Below are 22,364 nucleotides of genomic sequence, written 5' to 3' on the forward strand. Positions count from 1 at the left end.
AGCATAATAGAGGATATAAGAAAGGAGAGAATCTAAGCCTTCAGTGAGTGTAATTCTGCTGGCAGACACACATAGTTTAATATAATCCTTACAGAAAAGAAACCATACAAATAATGACAATATTTGGTGAAAGAAAGAAAAAAGTTGTGTGAAAATGGTTTTCTGTAAAAGTGAATAATGAACATTCCTGTTAAACAACTAAAACAGTCTTTACTTGACAGCATGTTATATAAAGAAATTTTGAGTAAGAACTTACATAGCTAATGTTTACAGTTATATTTATGTTCCATGAAGTGATTCATCAGAGGAACATAATTGAATGGAAAAATAAGTGAAATACAATTGCATATCAACAAAATAATATACTGTATAAGAGCCAAAGTGGAACAATGGAAACCATAAGATCAAAGGTTGGGAAGGAAAAATATCCATAACATCTTCAGTTTAAAAAGAAATAAATTATTCTCCTCAGTCTAAAATATAAAAGAAAAGAAAGGTTAAAATAAGGAATGGAACATTGAAACCCTTAGGGATATGTTGTCAGAGCAACTCATGAAGTTTAAATTCAATGGAAGCTGGCAGGAGCACCTAGAGTGTCCATGTAAGTATCCTTTAAGGGAAGGAAAGAAAGAAATTATCAACTTATATGATAATAATAGAACACCGAGTTCTATTGGTCTATACAATTTTCATGGAAGACGGCAAATATACATGTCCCAGGATAATGTTGCAGGAGACACACATTCTGGTGGAGAGAAATCCTATACAAATTTCATTTAGGGTTTTGCACATTTTTCATAACCAGGAAACATAGGTAGATGACTTTAGTTAAATGTCAAGATAAGTTGTGCAAATCTGTTCTTAAATCCTAGCACAGTTGGTTATCATAATTTGTTTGCACGTGTAGTGGGTCTATTAATATAAATTATATAATGGTCCAATTATCAGAATGATACTTCAGAGGCTGTTAGGATAATGCAGGAGAAATTTTCTTGTGCCTTTCTCCTTGCGATCTTCATAGTGATATCTTTCAGCTTCTACTTGGATTCAGTAAGACTTTCCATAGGCCTGAAAGTACAGTTAGTCCTTATTTAAGAGCGAGAATTGGGACCAGCAATTCAGTCATTATTAAAGTCATCAGTGAAACCGCAACTGTGCTTATGCTCTTGCCTTTGCTTTCCTTTGCTTTACAGTCCTGCAAAAATCATAAAGTTATGATTGGCTGTAAAGTCATTTTTTATCACTGTTGTAACTCTGAACAATTACTAAATGAAGTAGTCTTTAAACAAGAACTATCTATATGTTTACCAGAGGCTCTACAATTTGTAGAGGTCTTTATTGATTGATCACATTTACAATCATAGACCAAAAGAGCCAGAAATTAGATAAAATGGTTAAAAAAATTGCAGTAGATCAAATAGCAAAGATAAAATCAAAGAAAAACAACTTGAAATAAGAATACTAGGAATAATAATGCCAATAGTAGTAACAACATCAACAACCCATATGGGAATTATGCAAAAGGTTACCAAACTACTGCCAAGGTAATACAGATAGTCCTCGACTTATGGCCACAATTAAGCCCAAAATTTCTGTTGTTAAGTGAGACATTTGTTAAGTGAGGTTTGTCCCATTTTACGACCTTTCTTCCCTCAGTTGTTAAGTGAATCACTGCAGTTGATAATTTAGTTGTTAAGTGAATCTGGCTTCCCCTTTGACTTGGCTTGTCAGAAGGTCACAAAAGATGATCATATGACCTTGGGACACAGCAATGGTCATAAGTATGAACCAATTGCCAAGCAACTGAATTTTGATCAGATGATCATTGGGATGCTACAAAAGTTGTAATTGTGAAAAATGGTCATAAATCTTTTTTCAGTGATGTTATAACTTAGAACAATCACTAAATGAACTGTTGTAAGTAGTGAACTACCTTTATGGTATGAAGTTTTGGATTAGTTGATGGCATCTGCACAACATCAAACTATGAACCCATATCAAAGGTCATATATTTACCTAGGTCAAAAGTCTTCAAACTTGACAACTTTAAGACTTGTGGACTTCAACTCCCAGAATTCTGAGAATTCTGGGAGTTGAAGTCCGCAAGTCTTAAAGTTGCCAAGTTTGGGAACCCCTGATCTAGGTGATATTATTAGACTATTTAGTTGTGAATCTGAATAGTACACATAATGGAAAAATATATAATCAAATAGTTATGATTCCTGATGTTTACAGACAAAAATCAACATTTGATCTAAAAAATATCTAACTTTGATTCAGAGCGGAGACAAACAGTGACAGGCTTCTAATGATCTATTATGTTGGGAAGCAGAGTAATCATTCATTGAACTTCTGGATACCCCTGAAGCTCTTCAGACAAAAGGCTTGCCACAAAGAAGAGGTCAAAGAGTAAGACCTCCAAGGTCCCTTCCAACTCTGTTATTCTAAAATCTAGAAATGAGCAAGGTCATTATAAAACAGAAACAAGAAAACTTTGTTGATCACATTTTTTTCTTAAAAGACTCCATTATTTTCTCAGTTTACTCTTCCATATTATTATTGTCTTACTTCATAATGCATGGCAGGGAGTTTGGTGGCTGAGTCTTCCAGGAATCACAAGATTTCTATTTCCATTTAGGCATCTAATTAATGCAACAAATTAAGAGGAAAACCTGGATTCAGGAGGCTCCTTAAACATGAATCACGACATTTGAGTTGCAATGAAAAAAATTGAACCCTCACTCAGAAATTCACTGAAGTACAATATTGCTTTTTAAGTTCTTTTGCAGTAATAACATTTTACCTACCTTCCTTCCTTCCTTCCTTCCTTCCTTCCTTCCTTCCTTCCTTCCTTCCTTCCTTCCTTCCTGCCTGCCTGCCTGCCTGCCTGCCTGCCTGCCTGCCTGCCTCTCTATCTATCTATCTATCTATCTATCTATCTATCTATCTATCTATCTATCTATCTATCTATCTATCATCTATCTATCTATCTATCTATCTATCTATCTATCTATCTATCTAACTAAAATTTATATGGCTACCTATCTCACAAGATGTGTCTCTGAGACGCATATAGCAAAAATATAAAAAACAATAAACCAGTTTCAAAACCAGTTGAATTAAAAAGTTAAAAAAGCATACAAGGGCGGCATACAAATATTAATAAAATCTCAAATCTCAAATGACATGTACAAGAGATTAAATTGTCAAGGGAGCCACCTCTAGGTTTTCCCTTGAGACCTCAGGTCCAGTGGCGGATTAAGGCTCACTTGTGCCCTAAGCACTGATAAATCTTGGTGTCCCCTCCTTTGTACATACTGTACAAATCTTCATCGGGGGGTTTTCTTTCTCAACTTTGTGGTGCCCCCTAGGGCCTGGTGCCCTAAGCACATGCTTAGTCTGCTTAATGGATAATATACCACTGCCCAGGCCAGATGACATAACCAGGTTTTCAGGGCTGTAATATCAGGAATATCTGAGGAAATTGAGGGTATTTACACATGACCATTTTTCTCTGAGTTTTCCTCACATATTGTAGAGAGTTTGATTTTTAACCCTGCTTTGTTGAATTAGTCAAAGTAGTATAGTTCATATTCGTATATGATGAAATGTTTTTGTAAATGCACTCAAAATATTTAATTGTTTTGTAATATTAATGCCATTATTAATGCCAAACTCGTTGAAACCGCTCAGGTTTCAATGAAATCTCTGCAGTAACTTAGCTTTCTGAGTCATGCCACAGTGTAGAAAAGAGGTAGGAGATGACCTTTTAGCATTTGTTTTAAACTGTTGCTGCTGTTGCTGCTTTGAGAAAAATTGTGAAGAGCAAACAGTAATTGTGTTCATATCTCTTTCTATTGAGTTTCATTTCTCCTTAATCTATTTCCTATGTGCCTAAGGATGAAAACGAAATCTTTGTGGTTTTATGTCTTTCCCTCCATATATTTGTAAAAGAAAGCAGAACAATAGCTTTATGATGAAAAGTGCCTTTTTCTGCCATTGAAACCAGCATTTTCTTAGAATTCTGGGTTACTAAGAAAAAGAAAGCTTTGATTGTTCTTGCTTATTTTCTCCTACTGATGGAAGGAGCTAAACATGGAAGCTCCTATTGTAATCTTGTTTCCCATAACTCTGATTTTAGTTTGCTGGTTATAAAGTCATTATTGGATACCAAGAAAAACGTTGGCTTCTCATTGCATGTATCTGAAGATAAAAAACCAGAATATTGTGACAGTAAGAGAATACTGAAAGATGCTGGCAATGAGGAGATTATTGATATGAGGAGATTGTTGATATGAGGAAGCATATTCAGTACAATAATAGTAGATGAAGCCAAAAATATTCTAGTACAGGAAGACCTCATCTTACTACCACAATAGAGCCTAAAATTTCCATTGCTAAGCAAGGCAGTTATTAAGTGAGTTTTGCCCCATTTTATGCCCTTTTTGCCACATTTGTTAAGTGAATCACTACTATTGTTTTTAAATGAATTTCCCTGCACAGGGCAAATTATATTACCTCTATGATTCAATGAAGCAAATGGTAGTCTCTTTATGTGCCCTATTAACCATTTTATGTGTTCCTAAAATTGCATTTCTGGCTGCCCTTTTGGTTTTTGACTTCTTAGAACTTAGAATAACTTTATTGTCACTTTGAATGTACAAAATTAAATCGGCAAAATTTAAAATAAAATTTCATTGCATACAGCACTCAAAGGGTCTCCACCTCTAATATATAAACATGACAAAATACATAAATACAAAATTATGCATATACCCACATATATTATGACACCGAGAAAAAACAGTCTAGTTCAGAGGTATACATGTACATGGCGAAAAAAACAAATCTTGTGAGTTTACCAGACGGATGGCATAGGGAACAAACCTGTTACAGAATCTGGTAGTCCTGTTAGAAATAATTTGAAATCTCCTCCCAGAGGGGAGCAACAGAAACAGACACTGAAGTGGGTATGTAGGGTCTACATTGCATAGCCACACTACTGCATAGAATAGCTAGTTATTAGAGGCTTGTGGGTTAAGATTGATGGCTTCTGGTTACCTCTTTGTAATGGTGTAAGGAGTAATCTTTCTAAGGAAACAAAGAATTAGATTTGTTTTTCAACCAATGTTGCGTTGTTGTTTTTCCTCTGCATCTGAGCATCTTTCTTCTGGATAATTGAACAAATTACCAAAAGTTGGCTCAGCACAGTCAAGTGCAACTATTCAGCATAAACTAAAGCATTAGCAATCTCTTTCAAAACAGGAAATGGGTCCACTTTTTCCTTCAGCCGGAGATAATTTAGGCCTTTATGAAGGACATGGAGAGGCACTTGAAGTATGTTTTGTGACGAATGCATTGAACTAGGGTGGGTGGAGCAACTTTAAAAAAACAAACATCTATCTTATAGATGACTCAGAAAATATTTTTATGAGACCAGAGTTCAAACTTACAGACTTGCCATGATGAGTATGAACCAAAACTTGTGAAGATATCATTTAAGAACTGATTAAGATCATCCACACATAATCTCTGATATTTTCATAAGCTTGATACTGTCAAGGATGCCCCTTAGTGTTATTTCATTAACATTCCACATCTATCTGCTTGTCTCTCCCTATCTGCCTCCCCCCCACATCTCTTAATGTTGATTAGAAGCTATGAATGTTTAGTTCCACTGAAAGTTGAGTGATTACTTTTGTGGAAATCTATTGGATGACACAGTTTGTGAATCACCAAGAATTTCACCAGTAGGCAATTATGCAAAATTGCCTATTTATTTTTCCTTATTTGTTCTTTATAAAACTCAAAATCATTTCTTTTTTTCTATTTCCTGATGTGTTACATTTAGCAGTTGTGATGTTTTGTTAATAAGAAATATGTAGTTTAAAGGCACCATATAATCTGGATGCTATATTTTTTCTGGAAGAGCATGGACTTTATCTTTCAACTGGGAGGCGTGCTGCAAACATTTCTTTTTTGGTAAATAATTTTTTTTTGTGCTTAAGCATAATGTAATTAAGGTCAAAAAATGAAGGCAAACAAAAAGATGACAGAAAGGCAAAGACTGCACACAGATAAATAAAACAACATACCCAGACCAACATTAAATGTCATTTGGTGATAGCGATTCTCATAGAAATAACAACCATATAAAAATCATAGAAATCAATACTCATCAACTTAGTAACTCATGCTTTGATCATCACTCAGCTGGGCTACTTCAAAGTATTCTGTGCCTTCAGAGACAACCCACAATCTGCAGTTGATACAAATATGGTGTGAATATTATTGGTAGAACAATTCTGTAAATATGGAATTACATCTATGTTAATGCCACTGCAAGGGACATGGTGGCTCAGTGACCAAGACGCTGAGCTTGTCAATCAGAAAGGTCAGTGGTTGGTGGTTTGAATAGTCCCACATAATGGAGTGAGCTCCCATTACTTGTCCCAGCTTCTGCCAACCTAGCAGTTCGAAAGCATGTAAAAATGCAAGTAGAAAACTAATAACCACCTTTCGTGGGAAGATAACAGCATTTCGTGCACCTTTGGTGTTTAGTCATGGTGGCCACATGATCACAGAGACGTCTTCGGACAGTGCTGTCTCTTCGGCTTTGAAACAGAGATGAGCACCACCCCCTAGAGTCAGAAACAATTAGCATATATGTGTGAGGGGAACCTTTACCCAATGCTACTTTATTGATGTCAATAGGCTTCTGACACAAAGTGTTGGTGAAAGCCCTAAATGGCACAGCAACAGCAACTCCGGTCTAGTCCAGTCACCAAGGGAAGACCTGCTTAAAGTTCCTTCTCATTGTGAAGACCATGAGGGCAAAGTTGAGATGATGGGTTGTCTTTCCATCAGTCTCACTTTATGGAATGTTCTCCTCTCAGAAGTACACAAAGTCCCCCCAATTCTAGAAACAGGTTGAATTGTTTTATTTCAGTGTGCTTTTGCTTCCAGCTGACTGACTGTGAATGCCCTTCTTGGGTTTTACTGAAGTTTTGAATTTGCTTTTTGATTTGCTTTTCATGTGGTTCTGATTTAGGTCTTTAGTTTCCTTTTAAGAGATGTTATGTTCCATTCAGTCATGCTAAGGTTATTAAATAAGTAAAGTGTCACTTGATTGTACGGCTACTTTCTTGGGATACATACTGTAAATAAAAGGCAATGACAATTTAGAGTACAGTTGTATCTATGAACTGGGCTCCATTATAGGACAAACTTGGCTGGTTTTATTCCTCATGTTTTAGCATGGATGATGCAAAAGAAAGCCTACATATGAGCAGCTGTCCATGTCTCTATTGAGGGGGGAGGATATATAATGAGACATCTATGCAAGTGAATGTGAATTTGCACTGTTTTGAACAATGAATACTTTGAAGCTGAGCAACACAGGAGGAGAATCTACCTAGTCAATCATTTACCTTCTTTCTTCCATGTTATTTTTGCTAAATCTTGTATTGTTTTTCAAGGGAAGAACATGTCTGAAGACTGATAAAGAGTAAGAATTGCATATGAATGGTTCAAAAGGGCAGAGGCAAGTGGTATGTTTTATTACAGATTCAGTTGTGCTTCTTACAGTTATTTTAAGATATGGGTTGATTTCATATAGAGCAGAACTCAACAAAGAATGAGATTTCTTAGTTTATACTGCCAACATCTATACTGGTCTTTGTACTGTGTTAAAAAATCAATACTATTCTGTCTCATCCAGCAGCATTCTTTTTCTTGGATTCTTATGGCCTGAGGTAACATCATAAGGATTATTAAGATGCTTATACAAAAACCTGTGTAGAACTTTTACTCCCTGTAAAAATGATCTTAGTTTTCATTAACTTCACAATTTATTGTGCTTCTAATATGGCCTGAGATATACGTGGTCAATTTTTTCCTAGTCTAGGCCAAGGATGGGTTCCGGCAGTCACTACTACCAATTTGATTGTGGCTGCACCGCGCATGCGCTGTGCGTGGATGTGCAATGCAATAAAATTCACAAAAGCAAAAAAGAAGATGGTGGTGCCTATGGTGCCAGTTGGAGAACGGTTTGGGAGCGTGGCAGACCTGGGTCGCTTCTGGTTCCAGGCCTGGGTCTGGCCGGTCCAAACCGGTAGGAACTCATCACTGGTCCAAGTTAATATTTTTGCACAAAATTGTGAACAACATTTCTCTATTGTCTCTATTACAAGAGACCTAAGAATATTTTATTTAGCCGAAGATTCTTTTTTAGTGTGAAGATAAGCTTTTAAACTTCCTTTTCAACAGAGCTCTTCCTGCAACTAATTCATCTTTTTTCTTATCGCATACTATTTCTAATAATGAGTTGTTGCTCTATGAAGTTAAAATATAAGTTAAAGGTAAGCCTTTTTCAAAAGCTAGATATTTTTCATGGTATAAATTGATAGAATTTGATAGTAGGCCAATTCATACAAGGCAAGAATGTAGGGTTTTCACAAAAATGGCACCTGTGGTTAGAAAATTACTTATTCTTTGTTCAAACTAGAGTATATTCCTCCACTAAAATGGCTTGAAATATTATGTTTTCATGGGTTTTAGAGTAAATTAAAGATTCTTACAGGATCCAGTCTGGGTTGGTCACCGGGGCTAGAGGTTTTCTCTTCTGAGTTTTCAGACTCGTACTGGAGCCATCTTCAGGGAACTTCCCTTTAGCGGTGTATGTGCTTTGGGATGTTCTATGTGTGGTATTTATAGGGTGGCTGGTTGTATGTGGCTTTTTACATTTTGATTGGGGTAAATACCATACACAGAACAGCCCCAAGCTCACACTCTGCTAGAGACATGTTTCCTGAAGATGGGCTCCAGGACAAGTCCGAAAGCTTGAAAGATTAAACCTCTGATTCCGGTGACTGACCCAGATAGAATTCTGCAACATTATCCTGGGACATGTATATTCACCTTCATTCTTAAACATACTTAGCCCACATTTGTCATTTCCCTGCTAGTCTAATAATTTAATACTAGCCCAGAAATTCTGAGCAATGAATAGGTGGTTCGGCTATTATTCTACATTTGTAGAAAACACAGGAAAAAGAGAAAACAGAATATACAGCTGCACACTTACCTCTGTATATGCCCAGGTGGGAAGTCTAAAGGGGAACAGCTTTTACAATCACTGTTCATTTGAATGTATTTATTGATTTGTTTTACAGTCAAAGAAATAGAAAGAAAAACAAAGACCAAATGTATGTATTTTAATGTTTACAGTTTGGTTAAATACACACATGCCTCTTCTATCTTGTTTGGCTTTTGACTGTAAATTAGAGAGATAGAGAATGCACTTGAATGCAATTGTCAGCCTTATGAGGTAGACTAGACAAGAAGCCTGCCCAGAAGATCTAGATCTATTTCACTGTAATGCCACATTAAGAGAACCTTGCAAGTCTAAAAGTACATTTCTCCTTTTCTACCTTTAAAGCCCAAGAAACTAGGGAGGGTTCCTTATGAGTCCCTTGCAGTAACTCTGCATAATTCGTGCCCTGAGTAAATGAAGGTTTGTGAGATGTAGGGTTACAGATGTAGGTGTATTTTCTCCCTAATTTGAGCCCTTGTCACATCCATGTAAATCCAGGAATGACACTAAGGAGTTGTAGCACTTTAAAAATCCACAAAGATATTAAGCTATGAGTTTTTATGAATCATAGTCTACTTCATTAAATATACAAAATGACTGTCATCAACAAAAGCTTCTGTTATACTAACTTTGGTAATCCTTTAAGTGCTACAAGATTTAAATTCTTGGAAGGATTCTGAAATGCTTATCAAGTGCCTGTTCTACCATTAAAAGCTAACCCATTGGGTGTTCATGGCTGTTTTTCTTCCAAAAAATGAGTATATTTTCATTTCGGCTATATGCATGTCTATCTTTTCAAAAAAATAAATCACCTATCACCATGATGGCAAACCTATGGCACCCATGCCACAGGTGGCCTGCGGAACCCTCTCTGCAGATATGCGAGACATCACCCAGCTCAGCTCCACTGTGCATGTGTGCACACCTCCCGCTTGCCAGCTAATTTTCAGGTCACTGCTGCGCATATGAAGATGTGCATGAATGTATGGAGGGGGTCATGCGCACATTCATAGGGGGTGGGGGAGGGCATGGGGGGCAGTAGCATGCTTCCCATGCCCCATTTTTGTTTTCAGGAGGGATGCTTGCTAGTCCCAAAATGGGCAGTGGTGGGGTGTGCATGCGCAGGGGGTGTGCAGGGGGTCACATGCATGTGTGGGGGGAGAGTGGTGGTAGTGGTCATGTGCACATGCACAGGGGGTGTGGCACATTGCATTGTGGGTCTGGCCGCGCACGATTTTGTCATGCGAGGAGGAAAAGGTTAGCCATCACTGACCTATAACATGACAGAAAACCCTTAAATTCTCCAGCACATCCACAACACATCCATACCCATCCTCCCACCCCACTCAATAATTTTGATTGCTAGAAGCAGTCTGAAAATCTGTCCCAATTCTCACCTTTTATTTTCATCTTCCTAGATTGCCAAACATTATTTGTGGCCCATCCTTCCATCTGAAGAATTGGATAAGTCATATGTCAAACTGCCCTCAAAATGTATCTAAGTGCACATGTTGGCACCTGCTTGTATCTTTCTATTTAATTCTGCCTTCAATTTCATGAGGTTAAAAAGCTTGGGAGGAAAGTAAATGGCTTACAGCCTTTGAAAACATGTCATCTGTGAGATTTTATGGATTATCCTTGCCTCTCAAAACTGGGTGAAATTCTTCTTTAAGGTTACCTTCCTTACGTTACTTGAAAGTAAACTTGTTCATTGTTCTAGTGCCTGTTTCTCTCTTTTCACAGTCAAGCATCTTTCCTGCATCCCAGTTCATTATTTCATATTGTATATTTTGAGAGAGAGGGAAGGCTAGCTGAAAACACGCCAGATTCCCAGGTATAAGTCATTTCCATACTACCATCATTTCACTTCAAAACCTTAGATACTGCCAGTGTTCAGGAGCTATGGGTATATGCAGGTAGTCCTCAGTAAGATCTATAGAGGTGAGGACATCCCCCTGCCTTATACGTTCTAGAATGGAATGCAGTGAATACATTTTGAATATCCAATAACGCACAAAGCGGTTTAGGCACTTTAGGTCAAGAATAGCTCTCCAGCCTCCTGAGGCTTTTGGGATCACAAACAGAATGGAATAATAACCCTGACTCTGTTGATCTAGGGGCACAAGCTGGATGGCCCTAATATCCAATACAATGCTGAGCTAGGGTTATTTTCAACTCTCTTGGCCTTGAAGCACAGAAAATATGCAGGAACTATGTAGGTAGTTGCAAAAAAACAACAACCATGCAAACCAATGAGTATAAAATCTCTATTTGTTAATGAGACAATGTCAACAACACACAATTGGGACCTCATCCTAAGCTACTCTAGATATAAGAATCCCTCAATTCTGCAATATATCAAAAGGAAAGGGGAAATCACATTTACATACAATATCCTCTAAGCAACTGCTATGAAGACAGCCACCAAGCCAGAGTTCCTCTGTTCTATAGAAACAAGTAGAGCATGACTTCCAGAATTCTTCCCCAACCCTTTAACAGCAGTGGCTGTTAGAGGCAGTCATACTTCCTCCCCAAAAAATTTTCACAAGGAAAATGATGGCAGTGAAGTACTAGTGGAAGCTACTTTCAGCAATGTTATTCAAGTTTAAAAGCTCACTAAATTTTATTGGAGCCATTGTGTTGTAGTTGATAAGCTACTAGGCTAGAGTAATGGTGGTGCAGTGGTTTAGAATGCAGCATTGCAGGTCAATTCTGCTGACTGCAGTTCGATTCTCACCAGCTCAAGCTTGATTCAGCCAACCACTCTTTCAAGGTCAGTAAAATGAAGATCCAGATTGTTGGGGGCAATATGCCGACTCTCCAAACCACTTAGAAAGGGCTTTAAAGCACTTTGAAGTGGTATATGTCTAAGTGCTATTGCTATTGCTAGAAACTATGTATGGCTTTTAATATTGCCTTAAACATAACACCACCTGGTGGTCTTGGGCCAGTCACTCTCTCTTAGCCCTAGGAAAGAAGCAGTGGCAAACCACTTCTGAAATCTTGCCAAGAAAACTGCAGGGACTTGTCCAGGCAATTGCCAGAAATTACCACTGACTTCAAGGCACCCCATCCTCCTAAAAACAGTTCATTGGTTTATCTCTAAATTTCATCTCTGAAGTATGTTATGTACCATGTTTTTATGATTACTGAATATGTGTATTGTTTGCATAACTAAGCAAGCGGATAATGATTTAAAAACTGAATAGAAAATAACAAAAAAATAATATACTTTTTAACAAGTCCTGTTTAAGATTCTTTCTTTGCTTTTGAGTAAATATGAACTATTTATTTCAAAACAGCTTCACTTACTCTGTTATGCAGTTATACCATACTTATTTGTATTTAATTTTTTTCTCATACTATGCATTACACTGTGTATTGTGTGTCACACACACACAGAGAGAGTTTCTTTCTTCCTTATTTCAAAGAGGAAATTAAAGCAAAGAAGCTCTGTTGTTTCACATGATCAATCAGATCTAAGAACTGCATATTTAATCTCTCATATTACGTCTTAGAAATGGTCTATATTAATTATTATTCCAGGCCTACAGATATCTGTTCAAAAGTAGGAGTTATTTGAGAGGTTGGCAAATTTGGTTTTTTTTCTGAATTCTGAGCTCAAGGACAGTGCTTGCTAAAAGCAGTATCTTCTAAGAGTTGGTAAAAAAAAGAGTCCAAAATTAATATTGTAACCTTTTTTTGCAACATTTTTAAGTTGTTTAGTATGCAGAAAAAATAAGCTTCTATTAATTAGTTTTAAAGGATGTTCCTTTTTTCACTTCCATTTGAATGTTACTGACTTTGAATAAAATCCAGCAGAAAACTGCTTTACTCTGATGGGTTCAGCAGTTTTGCCCAATTTGATAACAGTGTAAAATAAACCAGAGGGGCACCCAACATGTTGCTTACTCCTAATACAAATACTGACTACAAGTAAACAAATCTATTAAGATGAAAATAGAACTGCTGAAAAATCACTTTACTGTGGATGCTTAGTCATCGCCAATTGTTAAAATATCTTGAGTGGCACAGACTTTTGCTAATGATTTCCCATTGCATCTCTCAGGCATGGTTCACTGGAGAGTGAAATTATGCAGAAGGTGACTCTGATCAATGAGCAGCCCATTTTGTGAGAGGAATTCCATTGATTAAATTCTGGATCTAATGCTAAGACAAAAAGGTTCCTAACGGGTGAAAAATAGGAATGTTGCAGAGAAATACATGAGAACAATAGGATGTTATATCAAGCCTCATCTCACCCAGATCCATTATCCATCAGGATTTGTTCTTGAAAGAATACTGGAAAGGAAGCTTCTGCTAATCCTTTTCCCCGAAAATATATGTATGTATGTATGTATATGTATGTAGGTTTACAAAAGCATTTCCCCTTGTTGCTATTTCCTTGGTATATATTTAAATATATCAGCTGGGTATTTGAATAGTTCACAAAATGTGAATTGGGCTTGTGATAAAAGAAACTGTTATGCAAAACCTGTATTGTATTTAATTTAATACCAAAATTTCATTGAATACAAGACAAATTTCAGAAACATTGTAGAAATATGTAGAAAGAACTTCTGTCCTTTTAGTTTGTTATCACAATTCAATCTAAAGTTTCACCTCAATATGCTATATAGAATAATGCTAAGGAGATAACATATCTTCTAGTCCTGCAAAAAATATACATGGTTTTATAGCAAAGCTACCTATAGAATAACAGAGTTGTAAGTTAACTTGCAATCTAGTCTAGTCTAGTCTTCTAATCTAACCTCCTGCCCCAGTGGAAATCCTATACCATTGCTGTACAATCTCTTTTTAGAAACCCCCAGTGATAGAGCACCTGAAGGCAAGCTGTTCCATTGATTAATTGTTCTCACTGTCAGGAAATTTTTCTTTGATAGGTTTCCTTCTGTTACTTTTTGCCTTGCCCTCAGGTACTTTGGAAAATAGGCTGTCCCTCTTTTCTTTGTGACAGCTTCTCAAATATTGGAAGACTGCTTTAATGTTGTCTTTATTAGATTAGACATACTCACTTCCTACCACCAATATATGTTTTAGCCTCCAGACCCCTAACCATATCTTTTCTGTCCTCTTTCTAGAGCAGGGCTGTCAAACTCCTGGCCCACGGGCTGGATGTGTCACATGCTGGCCACGCACACACCCAGTTTAGCGAAGGGGGAAATAGTCCCAATACGTCATGTGATACCACTGTGATGACGTGAGTTTGACACCCCTGTTCAAGAGTCTCAACATATTTTTTGCATCTTGGTGATCAGAACTGCACATGGTATTCCAAATGTGGTCTCACCTGTGCAGAGCACCAGCACAGAAAATTGGATATTTTCAAATATGCCACACAAATATAAAATAATAAATGTTTTAAGTAAAAATATTACACATGCATATTTGTGGATGTGTTTGTCAAAATACACACTCATAGTTAGAAAAAAAATTATTCGTCTTTAATTGATATGGACTATTCTTTGGAAAGTTTAAAATAAACCTTTACTTGGATTTTGTTAGGTGTGTGATGCAGACCTATGAACTAATAATAGATAATTCAGGTCATGATATCACCATGTGATCAAGCTTAAACCAAACAATACAATGCATGTTTCTGATATCTATCAAAATTAATAGCAACATTAGTGGCACCTGCAAACCAAGAATTGTATGTTAATGCTTCTATGCAGCCTGATCTTTATTTTTTATTATCAGATTACAGAATATGCATTCAAAAACTATATTAAAGATTCTTCTTCATCTGAATACTGGGTGGAGGGAATTTTCCATTTTCTGGGCCTTTTTATTCTTAAATAGGTACCTGAAACAATTTGATTCCTGAAGGGATGTACAGAGTCTCCATTGCTTGAGACCAGATTATTTGAGAGAGTATCCTTTTCCAAGCGTTTCTACCTATCTGATCAGATCCAAAACATCCTGTCAGCCAAACAGTGTCGACTGGCAGGAACTAGAAGAAGGGTTTTTCTGCTGTAGCCTGTTTATGGAATATTCTTCCTTTGGAGATTAGATAGCCCCAACTCTGCTGGTTTTTCACAAAGTTTTAAAAACCTGGCTCTGTATCCACACCTGGGTCTTGGAATGTGTGAAGGGCTCTATTACTTGGCTTTATTATTGAGTAATTATCATAGCTGCTGTTTATACTTGTTTATTTTAAGGCTCGTTGCACAATTTTAAATTGTGTTTTTTTAGAATTGTAAGCTGCCCAGAGTCACATGGTTGAGTTGGAAGGCTATAGAAATTGAAAAGAAATAGATAGATGATATAGATGATAGATAGATAGATAGATAGATAGATAGATAGATAGATAGATAGATAGATAGATAGATAGATAGATAGATGATAGATAGATTAAGTAGATGAATAGATGAATTTCAGTGACTGGTAGGTGTTAGAATCTCAACTTCATATTGAAGATGCATAGCTTCTGTGCAGAATGGCATTAGTTAGGGGAGTTAATAGATAGAAAATACCTATGGAAAAACACAGCAGGGTGAACAAAGGTATATTTGCAGATTTGCTGCATTATTTTTCATTTAAAAAGTAATGTGTTTACTCTGTAACTCAGCATGGAGGGCAAAATCCAAGATCAAATCTAGATTTTCAAAAGGAGTGATGATAAACAAGCTTTGTCATTCCTCCATATTCCATTTCCTTGCTCCCTCTCCCTCTCCATCCAATTCTTATCATTGCCCTCATAGGCTGAGGACGGTCCTTGTCTTTGTTCTTCTCACCATAAATCCATAGATCAATAAACTGCACCGTCAATAAACATTAGCTGCTGGTTTGTTTCTGGATGAGAGGCAAAGTTGGTGCTGATATTTATCTTTAAAACCCCATGCAGTTTGTGTCCAAAGATGTATTCTTCCATATAATTTCCCCTGGCAGGGTCTCATCTGGGAGACTCAGGGTCAAACTTTTATACAGCTGCTCCAGTTCTTTGAAATGCCCTCCCTGCTGATTTGAGAGGAATAACCTTTTTGTTCACATTTTAAAAGGCTTTGAAAATGTATCTCTTTAGCAGGCTAGTAATCAATATAGTTTAATCTATTTCTAATAGTCTTGGTTTTAACTTGTTTTATGGTTTTATCTTTCTATTGTAATATGCTTAGAGATCTCAGGATGTACGTGGCATATAAAATCTAAAACAACCTCAGAAAAGATTATTGAGTCAGGCCGGTATAATGGGATTTGGGATTGGCAGGTGCCCAAGAATATCAACCTCTCATGCCAGGCCTTCCAAGGATTATAGAATTCTACAATTATGAAACATGATAGCAAATAATGAATTGGATTGTTTATTGTTAATGATTTCATTAAAACACATCCATTGTTTATCCATGACACATACAGAATTACACAATCATTTTCAACAACAGTACTGGGAAGAAATATGCATTTTTTCCAGGAACAAAATATTGCACTGAGTGCTCAAATATGTGATGGTTCTAAAAAAAAGTGGGTGTGGCCATGGTGGGCATGGCCAGCTTGACATCACTCGTGTCAGGGGTTCCTGTGGTGGCCCAAGTGTTCTGCCAGTGAAAACTGGCTCCCAAAGCACGCGGGCCTCCCGAGCTCTGTTTCCACTGGCAGAGGGTTGCAGGAAGCTGTCCCAGTTGAAAATGGAGATTGGGAGCCCATTTTGTCTGACACTGCAGGCCAGTCCTTCGCTGTTTCTAGGGTGGCCATGTGGGTCAGATCTAAGTGCCCTGAAGACGGGATTTGGCCGCAGGCCAAATCAAACCCTTAATGTACAATAATCGACTCTTTTAAAAAGGTGAGAGTGTATGTCAAGTACAAAACTATCTGAAGAATTCCCATTAATCACATCAAAAAGGGTGGAGAAATTGAAAGTGGAGAAATATACTTTCTATTTGCTATTTGCATGGCAGTTATTAAAATAAAGAACTTATGCAAAAAAAATTGTCTCGGTGGAACTTACTTTTGAAGCCCTACACCAATTCATATTGAATTCATTTATATAGCAACATTCCATATACAAACTTTTTAAAGCTAAGTATCATTCCCAATAAGGCACCCTTTCTACTGTTAAGATGAGTACAACTCAGGAGTATCCATGGGTATGCATGTGTGACAAAAATGTCCAGATGATGGCTGAATAACGCAATTGAAGCCCAGCCAATTTTTACATGTTGATTGATTATGTGCCATCAAGTTTTTTTCAACTCCTAGGAACCACATAGCTAGATCTTCTTGTTATGTTCTATCTCACCTTTTCTTTTGAGTCCAATGGAACTCATCACCAGCATAACTGAGTCCATCCACTTTGCTGTTGAACATCCTCTTCTCCTTCCTTTCAGCATTCCCAGATTAAAATCTTTCCCAGAGAGATGGGAAAAATGTGTCTAAAGAAGAATATTATGGATTTTTTCATGTATTTTATATAAAAAAGAGGCTCGATTTCAACTGAGAAGTTGTAGCCATTGTCTTATATAATTCCCCCCACCCTTGTAGATATCCTGTTATAACTCAAATTATTTCAGTTGAAATACACAGCATGAAACTTTGATGAACTGTTGTTAAATATAGAAGATCGGTAATACTGTGTAAAAGTGAATGAATAAATGAAGTCTTAAAAACCACAAAAAAGGAACATACATACACACATACGACATATATTCATAGATACAGATATAAAAATTCTGCAAAAGCATTTTCATAAATGGCAATCATATGTCATTATAATCATCCACAACCTTTTGTGTAAATAAGTGATTAATGTGTAAGTTGCTAATAGTATCAAATAATTAGGAAGAATCTTTTAGTTCAGAAAATCATGGAGAACCCACTTTCTTTGTCATGATGTCAGTTTCTGTATGATAAGAATACAGTTCAAAAGAATAAGTGAAAATATTAAATGTTATCTCAAAATTGAGTAAATAGATGTAGTAACTTCCTCCCAAAAAGAAACTATAGGAAATTGTAAAAAAAATATGTTCAAATGAAGCATTGCTGTAATCTTCACGGCACCTACAGCAATACAGTAATGTACTTAAGCCTTTTCTACACAAACTCAGTGGAATCCAATACGTATGAAATTATTTTGATGTTGAATAAGGTGTAACCTAAAATCAATGTTTTGGGTATAGATGGTAACACGTCTTCTTTTCATCTAGGTAAAGGAGGAATATCTAATTGTCTACTTCATTACCACTAAAAAATCTTCATCCCCAGGGCGAGAAGGAGAGTCTTATTGATCGTTGGTGAAGCCCTGGTCTCTGGAGAAGGATTGGGCAGAAGAATTTGAGAGAGGTTTTCTTTCCCCAATGGGGAGGCAGTAGGTATATGGCTAAGCAGAACCAGAGAAAGTCAAGCTGTGCTGAACATGGTAGAGTAAACCCAACCATTTCTTTTCTTTCCACTCTCCCTCAATAAGTGTAGAAAAGGAAGAAGAAGAAGAGTGTTTTGATGAGGACAGTCTCTGAGAGGTAAACTTAGGAAGAAAGCTGACACCAGATGAACACTGAGATTGTGTTGCTTGTACCTGTTGTAAATAGCTTCACTGTAAATAATAAAAAAGTATAAAAGCTTCCACTGTCTTGCTTTTCTGTTAGTTGCTGCCTTGCAAAGCAAAATACACCTCCAGTTCAAAAAGAACCCCATCCTTATGAAGCACTGTAGAAGAAATGAAGTATCGAGACCCTTCCAGTCAGGTTTAAGACCTGGATATGGGATGGAAATGGCAGAGATTCTGTAGTGGATAAGTTATGTTGGGACTTGGGATGGGGAAAGTGCACACATCCTGGTTCTCTTAAACTTCTTAGCAGCCATTACCACCAACCATGGCATCCTGTTGGACCGTATGCAAGGGCTGGAAATTTTATTTTATCCTAATTCTCCTAGAAAAGTATTATCTAAAACATTATCCTGTCAGACTATTCCTACTATAACATGAACTAACATTATCACTAATGATAAAACTCACCAAAAAGCTGGTTCCTCCCATCCTATTGATTGACATCATAGTAGCCTGATTCTAACTCTTAATTCACCGTATCAGGAAAATAAAACTTTAACTGAAAAAAGATTTTTGCAGGCAATGTAACATTAACATAAAATTAAGGTAGGACTCCCAATAATCACAAAAACTCAACCAAATATTGACCTTCCTGTTCAATTTAACCAGAGTGCTTATAGAAACTAACCCTAATATTACTTTCATCTGTATTCTATCCTAACAACCATAAGGTGAATGGTAATATCCCACTTTCTATTTCTTACCTATAAACAAGGTTTGAAGGTTGAAGGTTTATTTTATTTATATGCCGCCCTATTCCCTGAGGGACTCAGGGCGGCTAACAAACCCAAGGGGATGGGGAGGTAAACACAAAGGAATTACAACAAAGAAGGTACAAGGGAATTTAAAAGACAATCAACAGTCACACAATTCGAGAGGGGAAGGGAACTCATCAACCCCAGGCCTGCCGGCACAGCCAGGTTTTAACGGCTTTACGGAAAGCCTGGAGATAGGTGAGGGTCCGAATCTCTGTGGGGAGTTCGTTCCAAAGGGCCGGAGCAGCCACAGAGAAGGCCCTCCCCCGGGTAGTAGCCAGATGACATTGGCCAGTAGATGGAACCCGGAGGAGGCCTAACCTGTGGGATCTAATGGGCCTTTGGGAGGTAATTGGCAGCAGGTGGTCTCTCAAGTATCCAGGTCCAATACCATGAAGGGCTTTATAAGTGACAACTAGTACTTTGAAGCGTATCTGGAGACCAATCGGTAACCAGTGCAGCTCGCGGAGCATAGGTGGACGAGCTGAAGTCTCCGAATGCTCTTCAAGGGCTGCCCCATGTAGAGCGCATTGCAGTAGTCCAGTCTTGAGTTCACAAGGGCATGAGTGACTGTTGCGAGTGCCTCCCAGTTCAGGTAGGGGCGCAATTGGTGCACCAGGCGAACCTGGGCAAATGCCCCCCTGGTCACAGCCGACAAATGATGTTCTAAGGTCAGCTGTGGATCCAGGAGGACTCCCAAATTGTGAACCCTGTCTGAGGGGTGTAGAATTTCACCCCCCAGCCTGAGCGATGGAATACCTAGCCAATTTTTGGGAGGGAAACACACCAGCCACTCGGTCTTGTCTGGATTGAGCGCAAGCTTGTTTACCCCCATCCAGACCCTAACAGCCTCCAGGCACTGACACATCACGTCAACCGCTTCACTGAGTTGGGACGGGGCGGACAGATACAACTGGGTATCGTCCGCATACTGATGGTAACAAATCCATAACACATTGCCAGTCTTGGTGTCAGCAAAAGTCAGTTAAGGGTAACCACAAATATCATTATATCTTTTTAATCTTGATCAAATAAATCAACTTTGCATTCCTTCTTTTATTTCTAACAATCTTAAACTTTAGTCCAAATAATATTGTTGAACTTGATTTGTTTTCAGATTTTCTTTATCCCTTCTGAATCCTAAAAACTCAGTGAAAATCTAACCCTCCCATTAAATTTAACCATATGCAGTACTTCATGAAAATCTTACTATAAGGCTAATGTATGCAATGGCAATAGAAATGGTTTTCCCAAAGAGTAATCGTAGAAAATAATGCCATGTAACTTAAAGTTTAAGAGTCCTGCTAATTATAAAATTAACCTCAAAGCTGTGACTAGCTTGTTTTTTAAAAAGCTAGTCACAGCTTTATTGATACATTTTTTAATAAACATAAAAAGTTTCAAATCTATCTGAACAGTGTGTCGTCTGGGCACAGTTAGTTTTAAGTGGAGATTCAACAGTAATCATCATAATAATAATCATAATAAATGTATCACACTTAATCATAAAGTAATACAATTAGTTTATCCATCTTGAAAAATTTTCACTACAAACTTTTTTGTTATCTTTTTAATCTTTTTAGTTTCTAACCTCTGTATCTGTTAGTTAGCCATTGGTAAAACAAGTCCCATGTTAAAAGAATTATGTTTCTTCCTTTTCTTTTATTTTAAGTGTTAATCTATCCATATCAGCACATTCTAATCTTTTTTATAACACTTTCCTTTGTTGGGATCTCTTCATTTTTCCAATTATTGTGCAAACACAGTTCTTGCTGCTGTTAATGCATGTAAAATTAAATATGTATTCCCTTTATTATACTGTTCTGGTAATAGATCCAAAAGAATATTTCTGGTTTCAAATCTATGTGTTGCTTTATCATTTTTTCTAACAAAGTATGTATTTTAGTCCAGTATTTATTTGCCTTTGGGCCTGTCCACCACATATGATAATATGAACCTGGTATTTGATTACACTTCCAACATTTAGCTGATAGATTTTCAAACATCTTTGCTAGTCTCGCTGGTGGTAAATGCCAGCTATAAAACATTTTGTATAGATTTTCCTTATATGCCACTGACATTGTTAGTTTACAATTTCTATCCCACAGTTTCTGCCATTTATCTAGTTCTATCGAATAACCATTTTTTTTAGTGTTTTAAAGCTGTGACTAGCTTTGAACACAGATTTTGAGGAAGAAAACATTTAATTAACTTACACTCTAGGATATGCATCATAAAGTGTGGACCTAATTTATAAATTCTTTATAAAACTGTAATTAATTAGAGTTTAATTAGATTTAATTAATCAGAGTTAATTAGCGTTTTGAGCATATACTTCCTATGAATTTTGTGAAAGGATTTATAAGCATTTAATGGTGCAACTGTAGCTTGATTCTCTCTATATTTATTGAAAACAGTCAGATCTGCTATATAAATGTTATTTAAACCACATCTGTTTATAATAAAACTTGATCATTCTGTGCTCTTGCAGATATTTTTTGCAATCTATTTTCTAAAACATTTGTTAGAATTTCGATATCTACATTGATCAGTGCAATAGTCCAATGTTTGGAATGCAAGTAAGATTTTGCCTGGTTTCAGTTTATTATTAATATAAGTTTAGTGATAAAATACCATCTTCTAAAAAAATGATATACTGTATTAAACATAAACATTTAGAAACAAGTCTCAAAAAAATATTTCATACAGTTCTGCAGGAATTCCATAAAATCCTGATGCTTTACTATTACTCAAAGATAAGCTACATTTTGTATTTCATCAGTAGTCGGAGGGTTATAGGTTCTTATAGTAAATAGTTTAATTTGGGGAAGATAAATTTTAAGCAATCCTTGCAACCCTCTCCTCGATATCATTGTCATCGACATCATACACATTCTTAGATTGACTATAGGTTTCAGTACACAAGTGTATGGCAACAGAGGAACTACATAAG

The sequence above is a fragment of the Thamnophis elegans genome, chromosome 1, assembly GCF_009769535.1.
Source record: "Thamnophis elegans isolate rThaEle1 chromosome 1, rThaEle1.pri, whole genome shotgun sequence".
Taxonomy (NCBI): domain Eukaryota; kingdom Metazoa; phylum Chordata; class Lepidosauria; order Squamata; family Colubridae; genus Thamnophis; species Thamnophis elegans.